Source organism: Nuphar pumila, chromosome 9, assembly GCF_984573655.1.
Source record: "Nuphar pumila chromosome 9, dmNupPumi1.hap1.1, whole genome shotgun sequence".
In the NCBI taxonomy this organism is placed as follows: Eukaryota; Viridiplantae; Streptophyta; class Magnoliopsida; order Nymphaeales; family Nymphaeaceae; genus Nuphar; species Nuphar pumila.
In genome coordinates this window covers 107,718,762-107,737,870 of record NC_143257.1, presented here as the reverse complement: position 1 = coordinate 107,737,870, position 19,109 = coordinate 107,718,762, and the positions used below count along the sequence as shown (strand labels likewise).

At 39.2% G+C, this 19,109-nt stretch overlaps 1 pseudogene across 1 annotated transcript; it reads right to left on the bottom strand.

The window, feature by feature from the left end:
• Nucleotides 1-7,894: 7,894 nt before the first annotated feature.
• On the bottom strand, nt 7,895-17,935 carry LOC149828821 (sulfite exporter TauE/SafE family protein 3-like; annotated as a pseudogene). Its single transcript, XR_016434150.1, has 11 exons — nt 17,855-17,935; nt 14,979-15,191; nt 14,403-14,562; nt 11,033-11,243; nt 10,884-10,935; nt 10,069-10,266; nt 9,878-9,928; nt 9,567-9,788; nt 9,184-9,277; nt 8,958-9,098; nt 7,895-8,317 (listed from the first exon to the last, which is right to left on the bottom strand). The product of XR_016434150.1 is annotated as a sulfite exporter TauE/SafE family protein 3-like (transcript).
• Between the last annotated feature and the right edge of the window lie 1,174 nt (nt 17,936-19,109).

The window sequence follows — 19,109 nt, the reverse complement described above, 5'->3', positions numbered from 1 at the left end:
TATTTAGTTTAGCTGGTTGCTACGTATGCTATGTTTTGCCTCCAGACATGTTTGCCATCCTTTGAAAGTACAAATGGTCACAGTTAAAGTTGGTATTAATTTTAAACTTTGCTAAGCTAGCCATGGAGGAAATATTTCTAATAAAAAGTTGATTTCATTTCTACAGTACTTCTGCAAGCTTTTTTTTCAAAAATTTCTCCATCTTTCTTTGGAAAAGATTTTCCCAAATAATTGTCCAAGTTGGTGCATGTGCCACAAGGCTCTTTTTAAGTTCCCGGTTCCTCTATGTCATGTCTTGCATCGGTTTGTGACACTGTTGAGAATAGGACACATGCCTCGAGTTTTTCTTTTTAATATATGGTTCAAATTACCAATTAATAACATAGAATATTGCTGGTTTACAGAGAACGAAAGTGTGTTTGACCTGCTATACTGTATAGCATTCAAGATGATGGGCCAGTAGTGGCTTGCTATGCGTGTTACATATATGGATTTCAATGTATGTCTCCTTTTCTTTTTCTTTGGATAAGCAGATGCTACCAGTACTTCCAAAAGATTCCAAAAGAAAAAGGAGACATCCCTCCAATAATTACTTCCAAAAGAAAAGGTGCAATGTCTCCTTTTTAGAAGTAACTATTGGTAGCATCTGTGCAGATTGAGATTTGCCTGAGTGCCAACTCTTTTCTGTGTTTTTTTTACTCCATTTCAACAATCTGTTATGAAGGCCACTTGTGTGCAGCTAAATAGAGAGTTGTTGCTTGAGGATATAGCACGGTAACAAAGGGATGTCTGCATCCATTGCAGCTGATCAGTTTTTGCATTTGATGATTTCTTTTTTTCCTTTTCCTTCTTCTCTTTAGGTGTAATATGAAAGCCTGTTTCTTTGGGGTTTGAGTTATCAATCAAAGTAAATGGTAAGGAAAAAAGAAAGCTTACTGCAATTCATCTTGTCATTTTGTAAGAGCCTCTCTCTCTCTCTCTCTCTCTCTCTCTCTCTCTCTCTCTCTATATATATATATATATATATATATATATATATATATATATATATATATATATATATATATATCAGCTTGAGGCACGCCTCAAGGCGTATGAGGCGCACGCCTCAGTGCTCTCTTTTTTTATTTTTTTTAAAATTTTGTGACAGATTAGCGACAGATATATCCGTCGCTAATTACTATTAGCATCGAATATAACGACGGATTAACGATGGCTATAAATCTGTCGCAAAACCAAAATCTCTGTATAGTAACAACGACCTTGCGACGGATGTTGGCATTCATTATTTTGTCGTAAATTAACGACGGAACGGGCGATAGATAGATTATGTCGCTACTTAGTGACGAAACTAACGACAAATAGATTATGTCGCTACTTAGTGACGAAACTGGCGACAGATAGATTCTGTCGCTACTTAGCAACAAAAATTTTGTGATGGAAGCTATTTGTCACTAATCCAGCGTTAATCTGTCGCTAAACTGTTTAGCGATGGATTAGCATCGGATTACTGACGAATTTAGGTCATCGCTAATCCACAAGTTTCTTGTAGTGTGTTGGAATTATAAGCTAGACTCTTCGTATTCCTCTCTCATTTTGGGAACTCGTTTTACATTAAGGCTTGTTGGAATTATAAGCTAGACTCTTCGTATTCCTCCCTCATTTTGGAAACTCATTTTACATTAAGGCTATTTGCAGTTTTTCTATGCAAACTCTTTAGGTTCCTCTCCCATTTATTTCTTGTAACGCCCCAAATATTTAACTTGAAAATTTTGGAATATTTTTTTTTTCTAAACAACAGCGGAAAAGCTTTATTAAATCCTTCGTCAAATTATTTGGGCGGGTTATAAGTAATAGCACAGACTCAAGGCATTTAAGTAAAATAAATTCTTGCATTGAAATACTATAAGTTATTATTTACAACTTAATGATTTATTACAAGTCATATTCCTCAGGACATCCGAAGAAGATATGGTCACATGGCACTGTCGTAGCGACGACCGCAATTGCTCGTCATTCAGTTTCCTGAAAAACATTAATTCAGAAAGGGTCAGACTACCACGTCTGAGTAAGAAGCATAATATCCATATGAATGTGCACAGTGTCACGTGTACAAGTATATGTGCAACATGTTTATATAGAACTAATAACCATTTAACAAGTGATAAATGTACATGTCACTAAAGTCAAGTATTTCATGATATATTCCATCAACGTCAAAGCACGATATATCATATGCATGAACCATATTTATATAAGCAATAACAACTTTGGAACTAATGAGGACGTACACCTGACTTAACTAAAGCAATTAATGTAAAGTGTGTATAAAGCACAAACATCAACGTTCAACACATCATTCATAAGTTATCACAATTTCCATGTAACGGAAAACTAATTTGAATCATGCTCTACAGGAGTCACAACTTACTCCAACAATTTCAACATTGAGCAGTATGCAACTACTTAAAGATCTTTCTTAATGCACTAACTTTATGTTTCATCTTGTTAATTACCTTGTGGGTACGCACAGGCATTCGACATCGTAGCGGACCGAGACCACACGGGGGTATATTATTTTATAACCCGTATGACTAGCCGTACGGATATCCAAAGGGGACGGTTCACGACCGAGAGAGTACTCCCCAATGGCTAGAACTAGAATTAGGATGCAACCTGTACTTCTGCAGAAGACTTGGATCTACCACCTAGGACGAATTGGTAGTCCTGGTCCCCTAACTCCGAGGACTGGGGACCGGGTGAGACGCCTCGCTCTCACAAAAACTAAAATGTCTCACGGAGTTTGTACCATCTACCCTCTCCAAGGTAGACCATGGGTCCAGTAACATACACCATCTTTCGGGTGTACCCAGAGCCCTGGGAAACCAGTAACATATATCGTTGTTAGGTATACCCAGTATCCCGAGAAACCAGTAACATATACCATATCAGGTATACCCAGGATCCCACACTTATATCATATGCATATTTCATATTTTGTTTATTTCTCGGTGCGAGTCATTGCACCACAGGGGATTTCCAAAATCCCAACCCATACTCGAGGTGATCTCAATGTATACCCATTTCTTAACTTAGTGTGCAATAGGCACCAATACAGCTTTTTGTCGTTTCGGTGCGAACCCGAACCAAATACTTGTATATGCATCATCTTAGCTTTTGTTTTTGTACTAGGGTATACATATCGTACCCCACAGATGATGCTGCAACATGGCATAACCCAACTTTAATAATTCATAGGTGCTCGTATGGCACTTTTAGCTTTCTGCGAAGCTGTAAGCTCAGTTTTAAACTCTCACCTAATCATGGCATGTCAAATGCCTTTTTTTTAGCTAGCATTTGTAAACCAGCATATACAAATTGACACTAGACATGGAAATAATTGTTGGTATGCCATTACCATAAAACCAAATTTTATCATAAGTGCCCACATGACACTACAAGAGTTTTGTATGTATAGTTTACATATTGTACCACCATACCACTGTAGATTTTCCTTAATTGAGAAATTATATCAAACATATGCATTTAACAATTTGCCACATATATAACCAATATGTACTAAGATTACATTAGTGAAATCTCATTCATTTGTCACACTCCTCAATACGTAACATTGTTAAGAGAATATTAATGAATGTGTGTAGTAGAAAGTTTCAAATGTACACACATCTCACAAGTGAATATTATAGCATCTTCAGGTTTATAGTGGATTTTCATCTACTATAATGTAACTATCATAACCTTTTTATGACAAGGTTGAGTTCATAGCGAGGTCGCACATACGTAAGTAAGACATCCACATATGAAATAACTGGGACACGATTCTACTAGACTTTAGCATATACTACCACAACTTCCATATGTTACTAGCTTTAGATCTACCGTGTGGCCCCTCACAATAAGGGTTTTAGGTACTTTGAAAGAGTCACTGAGACTCATACCTAAATCGTTATATGTGTGTAACCCTTACCTTTAATCATAAAGAATATTAGAGCATTTTGATTAGGACATAATCATCCATTCCTTGCATAAGAGAAACGTGATACATGAAATATCCTTTTTTTTTCTATATGCTAAACTAAACTCACAACGTCATAGACAAAAACTACTTTTCATATATATATATATATATATATATAAGTTGAGATCTAAAATTTTTGGTTTACAATATATATCATTCATCATATGATAAAATACCCAAAACCAGTTCCTATACTTACTACAGAAACTGATGTTTCATGGCCATCATGTGTAAATTTTGGTGGTCCCAGTACTACCGTATAGTAGCAACATCGGTAGGCTAAGCATACAACTCTCAGCCACACTCCGCTATCGGTCCAGGTTTGTCCCATGTTGAAGCGATGACCCACCCAGTTTCGTAGTAGCCTGCGTACTTGTAAGTCTAAATGATTTTCTTGTTGTCAGGCTGGGTTTGTGTTCATAATCGATTTGCGTTATTTATTTTATTTTATTTTATTTTTATTTCTTTTTTTTGTTTTTGTTTTGTCCAACCTTGAAGGAATGGGTGATAATGACTATATCTACACCTAACAGATGGTGGATAAAAAAAAATGAAAGCGATGGGGAAGGAAAACAAGTTGTGCCTAGGATATTCCCAAGGCTTGTGCTGTATAGACGTTAATTTTTTTGTGTAAGACAACCAGATAGAATGGTTGCAAACCTTCCTTTTTGTATTGGTCAAGATGAGGAATGCATCCTGTGAAAAGAGAAACCCATAAATTAGGATGCACAAATGTGATACTCACTAACTGTACAACTAAGGAGGGGAGCCTAATTAATACCCAGTACAAAAAAAAAACAATGTGACTTATGGCAGAAATTACAAGGCCGACTTCTAAATATTTTCATGTTTACATTGTTTTCCTATTCCAAGTGCAAGAGACTAAGCGCTTGAAGCATGTGGTTTATTCATAGAAATATATTTTTAGTGAAAGAAAATCTTAGAGAAAAGAAAGGCAAATGCCAAACATGTACACTGACGGAGGACATGAAACCTTGGAGTAAACAGTCCCATGAGATTGCAACCAACAGTAGATATGATGCAATTAAATTGGTACTTCTTTGGGTTGATGGATGGTTAAGGAACCTTCAATGTTTAACTTGACAAAACAACAGTCCGAAGCAAGATGTGCCACTATTGAATATATCAAAACCTGGAACATGTATTTATGGAAGCATAATCTTACAACCCAATGGCAAAGGGGATACCAATATTTTAGAATCTTTAGATACAGATCCATAATAATAATAATAACAACAATAATAATAATAATAATAATAATAATAATAATAATAATCATAAGATTTAAGCACAAATGGAAATAAATGCAAGCACACTCCTGCTAGATTATGGGCACTTTGTTAAATTTTAAGTTAACCACAAGATGGTCACTAGGTACTGTTACCATTAATGGCGTGTGAAGACACAATTTTATCCATAGAAAGGGGTTAAGCTGGAAAATTGCACTTTGTTTCACAATGCAGTGCCATGTCTACGCATATCTCCATGTGTTGGAAAAGTGGGTGCATCCAAACACTCCCAAAGGGAGCAACCCATGTCACAAACTTCAAAGGAAGCCAAAACAGAAGAAAGAAAGGCATACTTAATTCTGATTTGCAGGGATAAAAAAACAAATCACGTAATAAGATAAAGAATTCACAGATTAAATCATGTTATGTCATACTAAGGTCTGAACAGGCATACTTATTTTCAATTTGCATGGATAAAAGAAATAAATCACATGGTAATGATGAAAATGCACAGATCTATGTTGAGATAATTTTTTTCATGTTTACTCTCTCACGTAGAGGCATAGACAACTAACTACTAGAGATATAGGCTACATCCACGTTAACTAAGGCTAATAACAGTTCCAAACAAAAAAATATTTTTTCCCTTTTTTTTTGCATCTAATTAGATAATATATATATATATATATATATATATATATATATATATATATATATATATATATATATGCCACTATGGCACTATGCACATGCACAAAGAGATCCTGCACCCTACCTCGTGAGAGCGCGAACCCGACGACAATAGCCTCATTTTTTTTTTCTGGTGGACGTCCATTCTTTTCACACTAACTTCTCGCCGGAAGCAATGGTGGAAGGCTCGTCCAAGGTGGGTCTCATGGCTGGCTTGAGAGAGAAAGAATAGGTGTGGGAGAGAGAGAGAGAGAGAGAGAGAGAGAGAGCTTCCCATTTTCCCTTCAGCCCCCCCTTCAATAACTTCTCTTGAAGGAAGAAATTTTCAGTTTTCAAGCTTTTTTCACAATCCCACGCATGCTCATTAAGAGCCCACCTTGTAACTCCCATTAATACCTATTCTTGAAACTCCCTTCCATTTCAAAAATGGAAGGGAGGCGTCCCCTTGCTGGACGGTTGGGTTTCCCCAAAAAAATGTGTTTTCTATTAAAGTCGCCTTAATGAGGAGTTACTAAAAAATTTCATTGGTTATGAAATATTTCCGCAAAAATATCCTTGGTGCACCCGGGGATTTGAACTGGGATCCTCTTCTGCAAGGGGTAACGAGCCCCACCAGTGCGCCATTGCATGTTTCATTGCAATTTCTTGCAACGTTATTATATTTAACCTTTATTAAAGTTTTGGCGAAAATTCCAGAAATGACATTTTTGGCAAAAAGACACATCCTCTTGTTGCATGATAGGTCTTTATTAATTCATATGTATACGAATTTGGTTCATGACGAATCTCAAATACGAGTTGGATAAAAACTATATTTTAGATCTTTTGAACATTCTATCTAGATTTTTTTTTTAATCTTGTTCGCAATTCAACCTTTTTTGGATCCATTAAGATCCAATTGGATTCTAATTGGGTTTCGAATCCATCCAGGATCCAAATCCGTTCATCGTACCCGAATTCAGATACTGGATCCAGTTGATCCAGTTTGGATTTCAAGATCCATTTGGATTGACTCTATATCATTTTATCGTATCCCTTTCTAAAAATTATAACATTTATTTATTCTGATAATTATTGAAATTTTACGGGTTTTACATTTCTTCTCCTTGAAAATGTAATAGCATTTTAGTTTTTCTATGGTAGGAATTTACTATGTAATTAAATTCTGGTTGGGCTTGAATGCTATATATGTAGCAGCCATGTATCATCATTTTGATAAGTTGTTGGACTGTTTTGAAGCCATTTGTAGCCTTCTCCTTCTCTAGCACCATTTCTGTGTGTTTTTCATTCTAGAGAACAATCTTCTTCTCTAGTTTGCTGTTTTATTTCCAACACCTTCTAACAAAGGCATTCACAAGGCGCCAATCCATGGTTCAGCATCCGAGCAGTCCTTTAGGGTCCTGGAAAGCTTTAAGAAAAAATCTTGATCAATAGCTTCACAACTCTTAGAGGTTGATCGATTGTTCCACTCCCTTAAATGACATTCTAGGCACCAATCCATGTGTATGCTTTTTCTCTTGACACAAACAGATGCCCAAGGTCTTCAGTTCGAATAGAGGAAGGATCCTATGGCTGGAAGGGATCCCCGACGTTGGAGGGTATCACTAACGCCCAGCTTTCTTGCCTCCCCCTCCCCCCTTCCCTTTTATGTTGCCTTCTCCTCGTTTTGTCTTCCCAGAGCTTATCATCGTCACTTCTCAAATGGTTTTGATTAAAAGGAAAATTTGAAGATTAGGATTAATCAAGCTAAGATAATTTGTGCCAAAAAATGTGGACTTGCTGATATTGGTTCAATGAGTTTCACAATATATCGCATTGTTTTAGGATGCATTCAAGCCCAGCCATTTACTCTAATTGAACTCAAGTTGCACGACTCTTGTCCAAGTATTAGAACATGATGAGCTGGTTCAAATTTGCTCAAAGAATCCCAATTATGTTATTGCCAAGTCGCTAAATGTCACTTAAAACAAGCAATGAATTGATGTGTGTGTTCCAATGAACACTCCCAATTAGTAATGGTCCAAATGGATACACTCCCAATTTCTAAAACTTGCAATTTAAACTAAATACACACTTACGAAGAGACACTAGTATACACAAAAACTTGTGTCTTTCCAAACCTTTAGAAGCTAATAATCACCATAAGTCAATATCAAAACATTAGATTATGAGAAGAGCTGTGAATGCGAATGTGGTGAAGACTATGAAGGCGATCTTAGTTATGTTCCCCCTTCATTCTTCTCTTTGCTATCCTTTCTCTATGAGCACAAGTTCTCCAATCCCATGTACTTGTGTTTTTCAATCTTATAGATCATATTTGATGCACCGACTCCACCTGTACAAATAAATTCTGTCTCAAATTGATACTTAAAAAGCAATGAAACAACATGCATATGATCATTTCTGAGTGTGAGCAAGGTGAATGGATACTGTTAGCTGCAGGCTATGAGAACATATGTATACAAGTAGTATATACAGAAAACTAAAGAAATCAGTACATTCGCATCACTTGTGTATCAAATCTGCATAGTTGATTCTCAAAGAACCAAACTACTTAGCTAACTATTTCAATATTTTAGAGTGGGGAATGAATCTGTTATTGCCACAGTTTTTTTTTTTGATAGGCAAGGTGGGGTTGCATACCCCCAACAGTTACATAGCATACCATTGGGTTTTGAACTCGCTACATCCCAACACATGATGACGTGCACTAACAGCTCCTACCAAATTACCGGAGCCCCCGTTTGTGTTATTGCCACATAGTTGGCCAACTTAATTGCCTAAAGTTTAGAAAAAGTCATCCCCACAGTTTTAAAATTCTCAGTAGCACTAAAACGAGGAAGGTTTTGTTACCATGGGATGAAAAAAAAACTGAGAATGGAGAAGTTTGGGCATGCATGTGACTACCAAGAAAAGTAACAAGATAAGCTGTTGTGTGTGCAACCGTCCTATATAGGACGACCTTGATTTCTTACCCAGTGAGATTGCACTGACAAAAATTGTGGAAGCCAAAATGAAGATGATGATGGATGCTCTCCCCAGCATGCTTATCAATTTTCTCGCAAAATGTTGACCAACGAGTGCAGCTATTATGGAGACATAAAAGAAATACAGTGCTGGCACATGAAAAAAAACGAATTCTTCAATCAAACAAACTTTCACAGCTGCAAGAATAATGCAAAAGATTCTCATACTTCTTACCATATGGGACAGGGAACCGTTTTAGAAGATAGTACTCTATAACAGACATGGATGAGGAGAAAGCCATGGCGAAGGTAGCCGTAGCGCTTGCAACCTGCGACAGAAAGTGAGTACCTTGGTTAGTAGGAGCTTTTGCAGAAGGCAAGATGATGTGGGAAATGAGGACTCTACATTCTTAGCCATAATAAAAACAGAAACGCGTGTAGATGATAAAAAATGCTTGATTCCTTAAGAGGGTAAGGTTTATTTCGTTTGTAGAACTACAAGTACTTGGAACATATGCAGGATGATAGGAGCATGTGATAACTGGAAGATGTTAATTTGGGTGCAAATGTTTGAAAACAAGAGCATTACTACATTAAAGGCAAAAATTATTGACTTGCCTGAGGAGGTATACCCATCTCTAGGAACAGAGGACCTAAGATGAAGCCTCCTCCAAGACCAAGCAATCCACCTACTATGCCAGCCACCATGCCAATAAAACAGTATTGAACCAGGTTATGGGTTTTCCAGTTTTTAACTTCTTCACCCTTGGATGCTATGGTTCTCCTTCCCTTGTATAAGCTGACAGCTTCAAAGAGTGACACCCCAACAGCAACAGGGACCTGAGGACATCAATATGCATAATGTCATTACCCACCTACCATTCAAATGACTCGAAACAATTCTGTAGTACCAATGCTAGGTGCCTAACCTGAAGTAGGTTTAAAACCCAATACAACGTTGAGCATTTTGTTGTGTAATTCTGCAAAAAGAAGGTACTCAAAAGAATTAGTGGTGCTGGGAACATAAATCCAGTTCATTAAACATGGAATTTATATAAGCACATAACTGTAAATTTCAATGGTGTTATTCGGGGAAAGACGATCCGACTTCGAAACAAACCTTTGAAACCTGGATGGCAAGAAATGCAACCCACACAAAGATGAGAAGGGAAAGTTCCTTCCAGTAGACATTCTCTAGGATAGAGACCTGGATGGTCAAATGTCACAGACAGTGAGCATTGCTCACACTTGGAAATTGGAAAAGAGAGAGAAAAGTTATAATGAAAGCTCACACTTGCGTCTCGAAATTCTTTGCACCCTGTTTTCATGCCATTATTTTGACCACCAGATTCTACTTCCTCCCTTCCTGAAACACAAAAGAAAGAAACGACATGAAGAAAATCAACTGATAGAAAAGCATTCAGAATGAATATGTGACCCACACAAAGATTGAGGCGCAGCCGGTCAAGCAAACTACTAAGACTGAGTTCCCAAGTCATTATTGGAGCCATGGAAATCGAAAAAATGAAAACCGCACTGGCTTTGGAATTTTATAGCAGTCACAGAAGAAGCTGACCTACTTGACCATTTTCTTTAGCAGCTTCTACAACCTGAAATCAAACAATAGCAGTCCATTCAGGCCATGAATTGAAGCCAAGTTTTTTTCTTTTTTCTATATATAATCAGTGGAAACCCTTCACCGGCGCAGAGACTCTCGCTGTCCGGCTGCAGGAAAAGCCAGGGCTATAGTACACACGGACACAGGACCTATACATGCTTCGGCTTATGCAAGGGGGATAACACCCGCGGGAATCTAACCCCGACTGCCCGTATGGCAGCCGCGCGAGGCCCGTTCCAACTACCCTAACCCCTCGGGTCTACTGAAAGTAAAAGTTGATTATTAACTTTTTCATCAGTAGCTCATGAAGGACATACCTCTTTCAATTTTGTTTCTTTCTTCCATGTTTCAACGCCTTTGTTGACGTAACTGATTGAATGCAAACAATGGCCGCATTCAATGGAACTTAATGAAACAGTATAATTAACTTGAAAAAAAAAAAAGCACGAGAGTGTGTAAGAGGCACAAAGAATTACTGGTGAAGATGATGATGAGCAATACGGTAACTATCCAATCAGAAAAGACGACATTGAAAGCCACACCGATGCTGATTCCCAGCATGAGCATGGGTTGGAAGAGTAGAGCCAAGTCGTAATCGATGATGGGCAATGGCAGCGTTGGATGCCGGAGCCGTAGGTTGTAATAAACTGTCGACCCTGCTGAACCCACGATCATACCTGTTGGAGAAAAGGCCTAACTTGAATTATTGGTAGGGGGCGTCCCATAGTGTCAAAAGTTAAAAACGGCAAAATCTAGGGAGTCAAAAACTCGGGAGAAATTGAAATTTTTTATAAATCTCGAGGTTTTTTCCAGCAAAATCTCGGCAATAAAAAATAAATTAGAAAATATAAAAAAAAAATTATAAGAAAATATAAATAAAACACATTTAAAATAAAAATCTCTAGAATTTTTATGATAAATATCTGTTAAAACTGTAAATATTAAGATATTTGTCACGGTTTTAGAATCTCGCAAGAAATTGTCATTTTAAACTTTCAGGCAATTTCTCACGATATTTGTTACACAGGGTCATCCTATCCACACCTTGCAAATTAGAATGTCGCTGGGAGGCAGATCAGGTCATGCTGACCATGAGCATTTTTGCTCATGCCGACATCGCGGCCGTCTGTTTGCATTTTGGATGAATGCCACGTGGTTATGTTGACTTTTGATCTTTTTAAAATGCAAAAGTGGATGGCCACGATGTCAGCATGAGCAAAAACGCTCATGTTCAGCATGACCTGATCTGCTTCTGTGTCGCCGCACCTGTTCGCACTTCAGAAGCAAATCAGGTCATGCTGAACATGAGCTTTTTGCGCATGCCGACATCGCGGCCATCTGTTTGCATTTTGGATGAATGCCACATGGTTTTGTTGACTTTTGATCTTTTTAAAATGTAAATCGAATGGCCACGATGTCAGCATGAACAAAAACGCTCATGTTCAGCATGACCTGATCTGCTTCAGTGTCGCTGCACCGGTTCACCCTCCGAAAGCAAATCAGGTTATGCTGAACATGAGCTTTTTGCTCATGCAACATCGCGGCCGTCTGTTTGCATTTTGGATGAATGCCACTTAGCATATAAATGGTCCATTGACCTTTTAACTTTTCAAAATACAAAACGGACGACCACGATGTTGGCATGAGCAAAAAAGTTCATGTTTAGCATGACCTGATATGCTTCCTCGCCCTCCATCTTTGGCTGACAGCCTGGCGCAACCGCAAATGGATGTCTGTCCAGTTCAGCTGCACACTCAAAATGTGCAATGTGATCTGCCATCTCGAGTTTGGATCAGGTGCCATTACATGATATATTTTTTGTGCCTTAGGCACGTGATCGCCCTCCATTAGGTCATGGGGCCCACACCTGACAGGCCCTATCACCAAGATGGCTCCCTTGGTTGGGCAGAACACCTTATACCCTGAACACCTTTGTTGTAAAGATCATGTTTCACATTCAAAATGTTTTATCGTGATATCAGAAAAAACATATTTGTGTGAATAGAATTAGGTACCATCTAAATGATGCTCGAAACACAGTTTAAAGATTGGGTTTTGGGCATAAATTAAGTTTTGGTCAAAAATCAGGTTTTAGTGTCATTTGGGTAATGCCAAAACCTGGTTTTATAACCTTAATCAGTGTTGTGAGAGGCGTACGCCTCAGTACTTGAAGCGTACGCCTCAGAGGCGAAGCGTAAGCAAAAAGTATCGAGGCGCTGCAGTGAGGCGTTTGAGTCTCGAAGCGTACGCTTCACATGGGTGAAGCGTACACCTCACATCGAAGCACGCTTCGCTTCTAAGGCGTACGCATCAGGTTTACAGACATTGTACATTTTTGTGCCATCTTTTCTTATATTTTGGAGCCGTGATGTATGTTTTTGATCCTTGTCTCGCAGGAGTTATGGATTCTGGTGAGTCCTCCGCTGTCATCTCTCATATGAACTCCAATTTTGCCGCCCTAACCTCGCCGAACGTCCTTCGGAGCATCCTTGAGCGCCTTCCCCTTGCCGACCTCGCGTGGGCTGTCTGCGTCTGTTGACTCTGGCGCGGTATTTCCTCTGATCTCGAGATCCTGACCCGATCGTTCCGATCCCCCTGGAAGCTGAAGGAGATCGTCAAGAGCCCATCCTCTGACGCCTTCTGGCAGGACAATCAGCTACGCTGTCTCGCACCGCCTCCAGCGCAGCGACACCATCGCCAGTCTCACCGTGAAATATCGGGTTCAGGTCAGATCGAGACTCTCGTTCTTATCTTTTGCTTTGATTTGTTTGCTTTCTGCGAATTGTGATTTTGTTTCGAACATTTTGCATGTTTTTAGTTTTTTAGTTTAGGAATACTGGGTTTTAGGTTGAGATTTTTGTTTTTCGGATTTTCAGTTGTATGCTAGGCTTTACTATGGGGCTTTCTTTTGAATTGGAACAAGTGGGATCTTAGTAATTTGTCTTGCAACTATCCAGATTTATTGTATGTTGGTCGGAGGATGGTTCTTATAATAGAATTTAAGCTTAATTTTATTGCTTGAAAGCAAATATTCATTTTAAAAATTCCCTTTTATGGTTTGTAACAAACAATCCGTGATTGATCTCAGTTCATAATCTGTAGCTACTGTTTCTTTTGATGCATATTTTGTTAATTTGAAATACGGCGGGTTCAATCCATGTTTCAATGTTCGGTAGTTTTTACTTCTTTTCATTCTTGCATCTCGTTAAAATAGTTAGTGAGGCACTGATGAAGATCCTGTTCTGGTTTCAACTAGTTGCTTATTTCTTCAGTTGCGTAGTTTCATTCCCGAATTCCTCTTTTTAGAGTTAAGAGGCGACTCTCAGGAATTATGTTACCTGATCACCCTCCATCTTATGGAAAAGCCTGTCAGTTGTGAGGCTTAAGGCTTGATGGAGGGCAATCAGGTGTTTAATGTACAAATTTTGTTGTTTTTCTTTTTTCTTTTGTTTTTTTAAGTTTTGTAATCCTGACAGAAATTGTTGTTGCAGTAGAAACGACATTCATGCAATTTTGATAATTGCACCAATTTGCAACAACTTAGGAATATAATGTGCAACAATCTCATAAAAAAATACTCTTCATCAACCATTTAAAATCAATGAATGATACAAGTTAATTATAGGAAAGTAGTATTTATTTTATATTGTCGTTTATTAGTAGTTCTTATTTAAAATTTTCATTATTTTACTAATATTATATATTTTATTATTTTGATCATGAAGCCTAAGCTTCAACGCCTCGAGGCTTATGCCTCGCTTCATAACAGGATCAACGCCTCACTTCTCACTTCGCCTCATCGCATTTAACAACCTTGACCTTAATCGTGTGCTTACATTTGGAGAGGGCAGTGGAAGACTTGGGGTCAAAGCCGATGATGAGGGTGAGCATGGGAACGAATATCCCTCCTCCTCCAACTCCTCCCACGCTCCCAAATGCTGATCCCAAGAACCCAATTATGCTGCCCAACGCGATCCTCCACCCTAATCTCATCTCCTGATCATAAGCAGAAAGCAAGCTTTTCAGTGATTTGCCACCATGAAGGAAGAAGTAAAGAAAAAAAGAAGAAGATAAAAAGATGATGTAAAACGATAAAAACAGAAAGTGACATCCAAGTGCAACTCCTGGTTACACAGAACAACATGGAGTAAATCTGAGCCAATAGATTGATTAAAAAAGTGAAATGCATGTACGATGAAGATGGCTCCAAATTCACTTCTTCAGACAACTTGCAAGACGTAATTCACAATAATTATCTATGGAACCGCCTCAAATCAAAGCCCAAATACTTGAAGAAATTAATCAGGAAAATTAAAATGGTGAATCAGATGATGGGTTGGTAAGAACGATATCTAAGAAGCAAAAGATCGGTAGGGATAAGCAGAAAGGAAGAAGAGTAATTCATAACTCACGGGCCAAACATGGTGGTAAGCAGTCACGTTGGGGTGCCACGAGAACTTTAAGAGCTTCCTCAGAGCATCGGTCTCCCGCTCTGAACTCACCCGGGTCTTATTGTCATGCAGCATCAGGTTCCTCTCTGCAGAAACGATGACTGATGCCAAGACGCAGGCCAGTGCGATCACTGCACTCGATCTACATGCCACTTTCGTTTGCGCCATCTGGTCCTGGCCAGAAAATAACATAAAACAGATGAAAAATGCACAGTTTTAGGTGCAGAGCATGTTTTTATTTCGGTTTTATAACTCAGAAAGAGAACCTTAAAAGAATTTTCAGTTCTTACTCAAAACATGAAAGTTATAGGCATGTGTCTCGGCTTACGTTACATGGGTTCCGTTTTCTCCTCCCAAAAGTTTGAAACTCCCGACTCTTTCTGATATCAAAACTAGGCCTTTGTTACGTAAGTATTTAATTACAGTACATTTCAGAATGTGAACAAAAAACAAAATGCCACGTACAGATGCTTCCCTAACAACTGACCTGGACTTAAGCGCAGCTATGAGAACAACAATGAACAAGAACAAGATCAGAAGAAAACATAGAACACCACATGCTTCTTCATCTCTCTCGGTCTCTCCGCTGGCAAACGAGATTCCGGCGAGGTGCAGAGGGAGAAACCAGAAGCGGAAGCACAAAGGAGAATGCAGTTAAAGAGAAGCTTGAGTGCTCAGGTCGATATTCAAAAGAACAATGTGTGTGTTCCGGGACCTCTCTTTTCCTCCCACCGGAACTCCGCATTTATAGGGTTCAGGTCGCTAATCAAAAGAACAAGGGTAATTAAAAAGATCAATTTAACAAGAGCGTCGTGTGTTTTAAAACCAAATTACACAAAAACTTAATTTGGTTGGAGTAATTCAAGTGGACCGTGAGGTGCCTACAAATTGTAAAACAGGCCAAATACACCTTTTCAAACCAAAAGATCAAAAAACTTATTCTTCATGAAATTTTAACCATAAAAAGTAAATTCAGATCGCCATTTATTTGCCCGTTTTAGCGGGAGAGTTGGTGGGAATATAAAGCAATAATAAGGTGGGGACATGAAAGCTACCCAAATTGTAGTAAAAACAACAAAAAAGGAAAAATTAAATAGAGCCAGGAATCCTGTTTTTTTATACGTAAGCACTTGTCCTGACCTCGGCGTTTGACCTGTTCCCACGTGGAACGGTCCCCCTCCCTCCCTCTCTCTCGTAGTTAGGTGCGATCATCCCCTGCCCTCATTAATTTTTTTGTCTTCTGCTAGTAATTTGCCACATATGACAGATAATCAAAATGACACTTTGAACCATGGAGCACCGAGCGAACTATTTCCCTATTCACGACTTATATGTCATTATTGACTTTGTTGAGAGTAATTTCCGGATAACTATTTCCCTAGAAGATGCGGTTCCGTTGTGGGAATCAGGGAAGAAGGACGGCACAATTGTTCACACGCTTTCTGTCAAGTGATTCTCATGTTTTTGGGCTGGGAAACGAGTTGAGCTGCTCGTAAAGAACTCGTTCGAACTCATAAAATAGATTCGGCCACATGAACAATAGATATTCGACTCGGCACGTCTCCGTATGAGATTGTTAAGAAATAAAATATATATTTTAAAATCTTAGATATATTTTACATCATATTGTATATTAGAATATATGATTGAACTATTTGTTTTGTGAATAATAGGTTTAGTGGTAAAATCTTATTACTTTTAGATCTTAAATGTATTATTTTTTTGTAAACAAGCCAGCTTGAACCGGACTCATTTAACTCAAGCTGATTATGACCTAAAACTTGGCCTGGCTTGTCACAAGAATGAGCCAAGCTTGAACACTTCAGCTCCGATTTGTTCATCATTCCTACTCATGTCTTCTCTCTCCCTCTCTCTGGCTGGCAAGCTTCCTACCTTTCTATCGCAGGTAGACTGACTCTCATCAAGCACGTTCTTTCTGCTATGCCAGAATTTTTTATGTCTATGTTCCTGATGCCTATGAGGGTTAGTAAGAAGCTAACTCAGGTAGTGGCGAACTTTCTGCGGTCGGGGCGAGGTACCAACAACAAACACCACCTCATAGGGTGGGACACACTTCGACTTCCCCTATATAGGGGGGGGGGGGGTTGGGAATCAAGGATCCAAGGCTGAGGAGTATGATTCTCGTCGTGAAGCAGAGCTGGCTTGCCCACCAACTTGGGTCCCCGTGTGCAAGCATGCTTCTGGCTAAATACGGAGGTGTGGAATCCTTGGTGGGGGCCACTAGCGTGCGTCAGCGAACAATGTCAAAGCTTCGTCGATCATGGATCCAAGCTTGGTCTGTGGTTATGTTACATAATGGTAATGTTGACTCGCAGTCTCAGTTTGTTGGACGCATCTTTGCTCTGAACGGATCTTTCCGCTCAAAAGAAGGCTACCTCGCTCTCCTTCCGTCGGGGGTGGACCGGTTTCCGACGAGCCTGCTCTGGGGCAAGGGTCCGACTCCGAGATCATGTTTCCTGGCTTGGCTAATCTTACACGATCGGGTGCAGACTGACAATTTCCTCAAATCCATCGGATTCCATCAGCCGAGTAAATGTGTGTTGTGCGAGGCGGCCGAAGAATCTGCGTTTAACCTTTTTTGGGAGTGCTCTGTCTTTCAAAACATTTTCAAGGTGACTTGGAATAAGCTGGGGGTCAGCGTGCGCTAGGAATCGTTCGCCAGCGATTTGCTGTGGGGTCCTAAGCAAGTTCGTCATTGCAACTATTGGTGGATTATTTGGTGAACCTGGCTTCTCTCGTCATGGTGGGTTGTATGGATGACTCGCAACAACGCTATCTTTCGGCATATTCTGGCAGTGTTCAACAAAATGGTGAACCTTATTTTGGCGGACGTGTATGTCATTCTTCGCATCAACATCCCCGATCTTCAACACAATCTGCCCACAAGGACCACTCATGATCCAGGGTGATGCTCGCCGACAAACTGGAGTTGTTTCGTGTTTTTCTTTTATTTATTTTTTTCATTTTTCTTTTCTCTTTCTTCTTTTTTCCTTCGTTTTGGGGCTCCTTGGCATGTCTTGGGCCTGGCGGGTTATCTGGTAGGTTCAATGCTGGTTGAACCTGTATTTCGTAATGTTGATGGTTATAGTTCGTCTCTCTCTCTCTCTCTCTCGATGATGATGATGATGATGATGATGATGATGATGATGATTTTGTATTCTTGTGAACTAGGTAGGGATCTAATTCAAAACTAGTTAAAAGATCCAACTTGACTCATGTAACGTTGCATGTACAGATGACCAACATAGGCCCCTGGGTTTGATTCCTTGGGGTGTCACCCCCTGCACAATCCAATGCTCATCATAGGCACTGGAGGTTAGGATCCTAACCTCGGAGTTTTAATGCCTCGAGGACGATGACAGTAAGTACAACAGGCTGAGCCATGGTGATCATCTCTTCGATTTCAAATTCGGTTTCTTGGAGTAATAAATGAAAAAAGCATTGCACGTGTAGACAAACTACTAGAACATGTCCTTTCCTTAGGCAGATGGGAGGAGAAGTGGAACGGATGCTATGCTTAATGTACCACATAACATAAAGTAACGTGGCCCTGCCTGGCTGCCATTCTGCAGGACTCAATATAGATGTTGTACAATCTAAAAAACCAATGCCAGCGACAGAAACTGAACGATATGCTATGCGACAAGTCCAAACGTAACGCCAACGGTGGCCGTGCTTTCAGTTCTCAACACGGATAATGATGAATTAAGGTACCAAACAAACAACATGACTACCACGTCTTATATGGAATCAATGGCTGAGACAAAGGCTATGTCAATGAATATGATAATTGATCTGATCATCTTCTTTTCTTTTGGATTTGAACATACAAGGAGTATGGCAACTAAAAGGCTATGTCAATGAGACTATGAGGTATATTGGGTTTGAGCGCAACATGCGCATATTCAGAAATGAGTGCACAAGGGCAGAATAGTTGCAGCAGCAGTTGCAATGGGATGTTTTTTGTTGATGGAGAAGAGAGATTTTTGGGGAATTTGTTGCTCTTTGTGGGTCGATATGATTGAGCACTGTTTTTAGTAATTGCTACTTCAAAAAATTGGAAATTGGAAG